This window comes from Neophocaena asiaeorientalis, unplaced genomic scaffold (genome assembly GCF_003031525.2).
Source record: "Neophocaena asiaeorientalis asiaeorientalis breed wild unplaced genomic scaffold, Neophocaena_asiaeorientalis_V1.1 scaffold108, whole genome shotgun sequence".
Lineage (NCBI taxonomy): Eukaryota > Metazoa > Chordata > Mammalia > Artiodactyla > Phocoenidae > Neophocaena > Neophocaena asiaeorientalis.
The window spans coordinates 498594-507374 of record NW_020173770.1 but is presented as its reverse complement, the minus strand read 5'-3'; the positions used below and the strand labels follow the sequence as shown (position 1 = coordinate 507374).

The window sequence follows — 8781 nt, the reverse complement described above, 5'->3', positions numbered from 1 at the left end:
CCCCATTTCCCCGCAGCATCTCTGCAGGCCCCCAGGAGGTGCACGCCTGTCGCTACTGGCTCTGCACCAGCACCAAGGGCACAGGGGCTCGATGGCTGACCCAGAGAGAGGGTTCCAGAACTGTGGTGCCTTGCAGAGGGCACTGGAAAGTGTGAGCGGGTAGCAAGATTTCCGTGTTTTTCTGTTGGAGGTGGTGCCTCAGGCCCGGATCAGATATAAGTCTTGGCGTCCCAGACAGGATGGGTCTCCGTGGTGGTGAGGGGCGTCCCAGACAAGATGGGTCTTGTTCTCCACGTCTCCGCTTCTCCCCCCGCGCCTTTACCCTCTGCCGGGTTTGAGTGAGTTTATATTGGGTGAAACACCGTGTTTATGCGATATAGGACCTGCCCCTGAATTTTTTATGTGAAAAAGCTCTGAAGAGGCAATAACTCTCCTGAAGTTCCATCACTGGATTCGATCAGTGATACTGAAACCAGAATCTCAGTAGATGTTAACTCACACTTCAAAATATTCCACAGTGGACAGAGAGGAGACACCCTGTGGGGACCCATTTATAAACGGGCTCCGAAAATACGGCCCTTTCTGCTTTGTTGCCGGTGGGACACCTCTCAGCGTTCGGCTGCCCCTGTGGGAGCTGAGGGTGAGTCTTTGATGCAGCCACCGTCACTAAGCTTTCCTTCAAAGTCAGACATTCCATCTATAAGTCCTATGCTCTTTTCAGTTAAATATGTGATAAGAAATGAGCTGGGTTTTAAGAATGATTGCATGCTCCTTGGACCGTCTCAGCTCAGCAATGCCTTGTAAGTGTGTCGCACCTGTGAGCAGATCAGCCCCACCAAAGCAGAGGGTCACGGTGCACACCACTCTGGGGGTAGAAATGGTTCTCGTCCAGGAGAATGGCGTTGAGGTTGCTGGCCAGGGCGCTCAGCCAACTGGACCCAAGAGTCAGGTATCGGCTGACCTGATGGCCAGGTCTTCTTGTAAAAGCCTCTGAGCTACCGGATGGGGTGGCGGACATTCAGGCTGGTCATCCATCCGTCCCTGCAACTTTTATCAAATGCTTCTTATGCCCACACTTTCTGTCCTGTGAGCACAGAATGCGATGGAATTCAGGCTCGAGGATGAGGGTTGTGGTATTAACTGGCTAATTCTCCTCCCTAAACACTGTATTTGCACTTGAGGTTAAAAGTCATGACGTCTTTCTCTTTTCAAGGCTAAAATCACAACGCTTTAAGCCCATGACCCGGAGACTGACTTTTTGCCCCTTCATTCGCAGTGAGTTCTCTGTAGATGTTCTGTTTTCACCTGCTCTGCGGGGACTGTGTCTTGCTGGATTGCATTTATTGAGTTGGGGAAACCTCCCCTTCCTAAACATCGATTCCTGTTCTTTTTTGCATGTTCAGCCCCCTCTCATCCTCATTTCTCTCTTGCTACAGAATTTGGGAGGAGGCTATAGTACAATTTTCAATAGAATTAAAAATTTAGCTCTTTCTGTCATCTTTCAGCAAGACATGGGGTATAAGATATCAGGGTTATCAGTTTCTGAGGATAATTTCGCAAGGACTGACCCCCTTCAGTAAGACTCATTTGGTTGATGAAGGACGCACCCTTCTCCCAGCCCCCATCCATGCCCCGGCTCACCTCCTAATTTCTCAGCTCCAGGAAACACTGTCTGCTTTGCAGCCCCCATCTCGAGTGTGGAGCCTGCAAGGATGTGTTGGGGCCATGCTGACGCTAGTCTCAGGCTGATGGACCGCTCCCTCGGTCATCACTGCTGTGCCCACCTTCACTCCCGGGAGACAGATCCCAGGTGTTTTGGTTGTATTTCCACTGGCCTTATCATTGTTAAGGGCCTTAACATTGTTAACTGGCCTTATCATTGTGAGGGACCTCCAAAGAAACCCCTGTTTGTGACTCTAGCACTGAACAGGCTGTTACTGTATTTCTTGAAAATAACCAAACTATTTTTACTTCTATCAAAATTCAAGGGACTTCCCTGGTAGTCCAGTGGTTAAGACTCCGCATTGTCAATGCAGGGGGCCCAGGTTCGATCCCTGGTCAGGCAACTAGATCCTGCGTGCCACAACTAAGATCCCGCATGCCGCAGCTAAAAGATCCCGCATGCTGCAACTAAGATCTGGTGCAGCCAAATAAATAAATAAGTAAATAAATATTTTTAAAAATTCAAGAATAATGGAAAGCCCAACTTTTATATTCTTGTGATACTGGTTTTCAAAGAAAACATGTGAAACTGGAGGAGGCCAGTGAAGTTGACTTAAGATTTCGGTTCCTAAAATTGATTTCCCTTGATTGGAGCGAACTGCTTTTTAACACGCAAGGACCTCTGTGGCAGGAAAGTCTCACAGACAGTTTCTGAGCTCTACCAACCTGAGACTTGCTTCTAATAGGAGAGTTTGCAGGTGGAACAAGTACAGTGATTTCGTCGTTCCTGGGTTCTAGGATGGAGCAGGTTAGGAGATCGTGTGAAGCTGCTGGAACCGTCAGGCAGCAGAAGGGCCCCTGAGCCTCGGAAGGTGCCTGCCCGCTGTGGGCACCCATGTGACAGCATAGGAGTCCGAGCCCCACCTGGGTTCCCATCAGCCCAGGCATCTGGCGAGTTTTCAGGGCATCTCCGCTGAAAGACTAGAGATCTGGCTTGATTAAAGACCAAACTGTGGATGAAGCTATTTGCATTTTTATTTCAGAGGGACAAACTTCAGTGTCTGAATGCCCACAGCATGGCTTTGCATCCAGATTATTTTCCTAACCTTGAACTGAGGCCCGTGTGTTCTCCCGGAGCCTGTGGTCCAGTCACAGTGGGCAGCCATTGTGTTATTCAGGTTATATCCTCAGCCATTGCTGTGTTTTGACCGTGAGGCCTAGAATGGCGATTTGTGTACATTTCTTACTTTTATCCCTCCACTTGGGAGACCAGTGGCATGTTATTGGTGGACACCAATAAGAAACAGATTCTGGTTTTGCCCTTGAGGTCTTATACTTCATATTCTCATGGGAGCCGTCTGTGTTCCACCAGCCGTGGTGTTCTCTGCTCCAGGACCTTGGACATTTCCCCATGACCTCCTCAATGCAGTAGGTGAGTTCTCGTGTGGCGGGTCTCGCCGTCTAGACTCCGTCTGTGCGGCTGGCCTCGCCCCCGTGGTGGCTGTAGGCTTGCTTCCTCCTCTGCGTGGTGCCCTGATCCCCCTGCCGCCCCACATGCCCCACCTCGGGAACCGTGACCATCTCCAGGGCTTTCCCCGGGGGGCCCACATTCCTGTTCGTTCTCACACCCTTCTGGCCTGGACACCTGGTCTTCAGCTCTCCCTGCTGTGACCCTCCACAGAAATTCATTCATTCAGACATCAAACGTTTGCAAACGTGCTATTAGGCACTTGGTACTCTGATAGAATGTAGAAATGAGAAAGTTACGGTCCTTACCCTCAGGGGGGTTCGCTCGTGCCAGGTTTTCTGCAAGAATCATCAACATCTTCCATCCTTTCTTCCCTCCATCCCCTCCACGGTGCTCTCCCGCCGGCTTCTACCCCCATTCTACTCCCGTCACTTCGCCCACACTTCCTTCTTAAGGCAGCCGATGTTCTCTGTGCTGCGCGATCCAGGAGAAGGTTTTAGTCTTTATCTTACTTTCATCAGCCTTGGACACAGCTGTCTCCCCTGGGACGTGTGCTCTCCGTGTGCAGGGTAGTGATTACATTAGAAGCAGGAGACGGCCGTGCTTTGTTAGGAGACTAAGAGGTGGCGGTAGATTCTCCTGGGCTGGGAGGAAACTGTAGAGGGAGCCGACAAGGAGAGTGCATCGCGTCTCTCAGCTGGATTCCTGCTCCAGCCTTCTTGCCCTGGTCGTCTCCTCTCTCTCATCTTTCTCCAGCAGAGATTAGTCAGTCCCTGTTTCATCTCACGGATTCTGTGTCTCCCGTGGGTAAGAAGACATTGTCATGATTTCCTGTGCCGTCCAGATACTACGACATCAATATTTGCCTCACCATTCAGACCTCCCCCAAGCTCCAGACTTGTATCCACCTGCCTACTGACATCTCCGCTTGGACGTCTTGCCAGAGTCATAAACTGAACACATCCAAAGCTCGGCTCATCCTCTTCACCCTCTGGTTCCCTGCCTTGTTGATTATCACCCCACACTTGGCAACGAGCAGACCCGAAGGAGGAGGCCGTTCCTTCTCTAGAATATCCCTTGCCAGTGAGGGCACCAAGGCTGCATTGCTGAAACCGGAAGACCCCCTACCCCATCCAGTCCATTTCCAGGGCCTGGGATTCTTTATTCTCCACCTCTCCACCCCAAACCCTGCATCATTTTCTGCCTGGACTGTCGCGGTCGTCCTTCTGTCTGCTCAGGTGCTGGGATGCCACAGCGAGGGGTCTCTAACAATGCAAACCAGACATGGCCCCTCTCCTGCTGAAACCCTTTAACATGTGGCGGCGCCCTGACGGCCCAGCCCATGCTCTCCCGGCTCCTGTCCTCCGCTCGCCACTTCCCACCAGTGCCCTATGCTCTCCAGCTCCTGTTCACTTGGGAGACCCTCTGCCTGCAGGGCTCTGTGTTGACCACCCTCCTTCCCCGCCTTGGCTCAGGTAAGTTGCAGCTTATGTGTCACTCCCTAAGGCTGTGTTAGATGCCTCTAGGATACAAATTTGCTTGAGTGTTATAGTAGCTATTGCTGTTAGAAGAAAACCTTTTTTGTGTGTATTTACCCCCTCTTCACTTCCCTTGCTGGGTTGTCAACTTTCAGGAAGGAGTGTATGAGGTTGTTGACACCTGTGTGCCCGAGCCCTGGACATAGGAGCCAGACGCTGAAAGGTTGACAAGCTGAAGGAGGTCACCTCTGTCCCCTCCTCCCAGCCCACCAGACATATCGGGACGCTGTCCCCTCCCTACTAAGCTGTCACTCCTTTGCTGCTCCTTTGCTCTCACAGGCTTGCCTTCCCCCCTGAAGGAGAGGGAGGGGGAAGGGAGTCGTCTGGTGGCTTCGCCGCTCTGCGAAATGACCTTTAGTGCAGCTTGGCGGATTTGACGGCCACTCGCAGTGGGATGAGATTTCGTCAGATGTGCTCTTCACTCCCCTTTTCTCCTGATGACCGTCAGAAAGAGAGTTTTCTTTTCCAAGTTCATGGCCTCGGTAGTTCGATTACAGTTACCGTGCCCCGAACAGCTGTTACTCTTTGCAACAGTGGATCAGAAATGAAGCTGAGCGCGGGCTTAATGGAAATTGTCCCTCGAAAGGTTTGAATTTGGAACATTTATCCTCCATTAATTTCAAGTAGGCTCTAAATTGAGCAAAACGTTCTCTGTCTTTCTTCTGAGTTGCGGTTTTAGCTGACACATGGATGCCGGGTTGCTGGACTCGATTGCTGGCTTCGTGATGTGCAGAGTTTAGGGAACGTACTCACCCACCAAACTTCTGTCATTCCAGTTGGGGTCCGGACCCCACTGAGCTTAATCAGGGCTGGAGTGTTGAGTAGATTATGACGCCCTGTCAAGATGAAGTGACATTTAACTGCTTGTGGAGACATGGGGCAAGACACAGAGATGGATGCGATGGAGAGGCTGAACGTTTCTGCCCTGGATGGGGAAGCAGGTGACTGAAGAGTCCCTCCTCCTGCATCTCAGCCCTCCACCCACGGGGCTCCCCTGCGGTGCAGCCTGACTTTGGAACCAGTAGCAGCTCCAGGATTCCCCCGAGTGCCATCTGGGTGGAGATCCAGTTGGTGAGGGCTTGAAGCTATGTTTGCATCAACTTCATATGAAGTTGAGAAAGCGCCAACAATAACTCATGACGGAGAGCACAGGCGGTCGGGTATTGATGTATAACCTGCCCGAGATCGCACGGTGAGCACAGGCGGTCGGGTATTGATGTATAACCTGCCCGAGATCGCACGGTGAGCACAGGCGGTCGGGTATTGATGTATAACCTGCCCGAGATCGGAGAGCACAGGCGGTCGGGTATTGATGTATAACCTGCCCGAGACCGCACGGTGAGCACAGGCGGTCGGGTATTGATGTATAACCTGCCCGAGATCGGAGAGCACAGGCGGTCGGGTATTGATGTATAACCTGCCCGAGATCGGAGAGCACAGGCGGTCGGGTATTGATGTATAACCTGCCCGAGACCGCACGGTGAGCACAGGCGGTCGGGTATTGATGTATAACCTGCCCGAGATCGGAGAGCACAGGCGGTCGGGTATTGATGTATAACCTGCCCGAGATCGGAGAGCACAGGCGGTCGGGTATTGATGTATAACCTGCCCGAGACTGCACGGTGAGCAGATGGTGGGCGTGATTTGAACCGTGGCAGTCCAGCTCCAGAAACATGCCTTGCCCACTGAACCGTCCTGTCCCCAAACCCTTGGACAGCCCAGAGTTGTAGGCAGGCACGTGCAGAGGTCCTTTCTCTCCTGCGACTTGTGACACTTTTGATAATGTCACAAGTTACAGCTATCCTTGGTGGTGTCTGTGGAAAGTCGAAACTAGAAATGGGTATGTAACCGACCAAACGACTACACTTACAAGAAAAAGGACGTCATGATAAATTGTTTCTATGGTGGGTTTTAGTTTACAAGGACATTTTATGCGTTACTTGCTTCTCTGTGTCCAACCTGGGCTTTGAGCTTCGCTGGAGAAAAACTACAGCCCTGTGGTCGGTGCTTTCATGGTCTCCCAGCTTCCCAGCCCCCAGCACAGGTGGACATTACTTGTCTGTCTCCGTTCTTTTCCAGTTCCATCCGCCAATGATCCGAACACTAATATTTGGCTTATCAACTCTGGAGTGCGGACGTGAAACCATTTTCTAAGATTCATCTTCAGCTGTGTGTTGCAGCCTGTTCCCACCCACCTCCTGCTGGCATCTTGGGAGGATTCCATACATTTCTGGTCACTTGGTTTATTAAAAGACCAAGTGAATCCAGCTTGAACGCCAGTCTCACCTACTCCCTGCCCCCATGAGGCCCCCGGGAGCTGCGGGGGAGGAAGTGTGGTCCAGGCTTTCCCGCCTCCCCTCCCATCCCAGGTCCTGTGTCCGCTGGTTTGCGAGGCTGGAAGAGGGCCTGGGTCCTCCGTCACCTGCTGCTGTCAGACGACTTTGCGGGTTGTGGCTGCCTCTCTGGTACGTGGCCTCTGAGCGGCGGCTGTCCTCCGAGGCCGTCTGGCAGGTGCCTCTGTGAGTTTTGTGGGAGGGCCACGGCAGGGCCTCTCCAGGCCCCCTTCCCAGTCGTGGAGAACCTCTTCCCACGCCCTCTCACCCTGCCTTGGAGCCCCTTGTTCCTTGGATCCCCTTGCCCAGTGGGCTTCCCACTTGGGTGGGGACAGCAAGATTGCTGAAGCCCAGCACCGTTGCCCAGTGTCCACTCGACCCAGAGAGGCAGTGCACTGACCGCCGCGCTCTCCGCTCTGTCATCTTCCTGTTTCAGGGAGAGCAGGGGGCAGTTAACCAGCCTTTAGAAAAGCGCAGTTGCACTGGTTTCCATCGTGAGCCAGGATCTCTTTGACTCTCTTAGCCTGGGGGGCAGGAAAGTGTCCCCCGCCACTGCCCTTAGGTAGAGGGCCCAAGTCTTGACCCTCCTCTGCTCCACCTCTGGGCTGCAGCTTCTGCGGGCCTGGGCAGGGGAGGGGGGTGGAGGTGGAGGCCGCAGGGCCATGGGATCACTTCCTAGTGAGTGATGGGGGCCATCCGCCCCCCAGGTGTTTGCACCACTCGTAGAATGTGAAGCTTTCCAAGTCTTTTTTTTTTTTTTTTTTTTTTTGCGGTACGCGGGCCTCTCACTGTTGTGGCCCCTCCCATTGCGGAGCACAGGCTCCAGACGTGCAGGCTCAGCGGCATGGCTCACGGGCCCAGCCGCTCCACGGCATGTGGGATCCTCCCGGACCGGGGCACGAACCCGCGTCCCCTGCATCGGCAGGTGGACTCTCAACCACTGCGCCACCAGGGAAGCCCAAGCTTTCCAAGTCTTTGATGCCTCTTTGTCCTCAGCTCTGGGTTCTGAGAGCCGAATTTAACACGGTGGGGAAAGTTGCACTCATCATCCTGCAGATTCTGTGTTCTCCCACCCCCTGAGGCTACCTCATCTCCAGCGGGGGACGGGGCCCTCTTCCTGCCCACTCCCTCCAGCTGCGAGGATGGCCGGACCTCTTCCAGGGCAGCCTCACCCTATCCCGTCTCCTCTGGACCTTCGTTTCGTTGACTACTTTCTCCTCTTCCCCCTCAGTCAACACAGTGATTGATCAGACTTTTGTCAGGCATGCCGCTTGAACTATTGGAAAGCTGTCAGTGTTTTTCAGCTCCGAGAAGCTAATGCGTCTTGTGTGGACGAAGAATGTTGCCAGCCATGTCAGTAAACAAAGGATGTTGTAGCCATGAAGCCAGCAGCCACTGTAGCCTCCCTCGATGGTACACCCTTGAGGGGATTCAGGGTGGAGAAAAGCAGGACACTGGCCCTAGATGGCTGAGGGGCACATCCAAGGAATGATTTCCATCAGCCCAGACTCTTGCATCTTCCCGTACATAGAAAAGCACTAAATTCATTAACTTGAGATGTCTGGTTTTTCTTTAATTAACAGTAATCTTTTGATGTTCCAACTACCTGGTTTTTGTTGCAAAAACTCCTCTAGATCATGGCTCCCCCCGTTGCCTCTTTGGAACAGTCCATCAGAGCAACCTGAGAGGCTGCCTTCCAGGCTTGAATTCTCAGTATGTCCAGTGAATAAGACATATTGATAATTCTCAACTTTTAGGTTGTGCATTTTTTTTTCAGTCG

General features: G+C 52.7%; 1 non-coding gene across 1 annotated transcript; it reads left to right on the top strand.

The window, feature by feature from the left end:
• The first annotated feature begins 1993 nt into the window (after nucleotides 1-1993).
• On the top strand, nucleotides 1994-2066 carry TRNAD-GUC (transfer RNA aspartic acid (anticodon GUC)). Its single transcript has one exon. It is a non-coding gene; the product is annotated as a tRNA-Asp (tRNA).
• Nucleotides 2067-8781: the final 6715 nt, after the last annotated feature.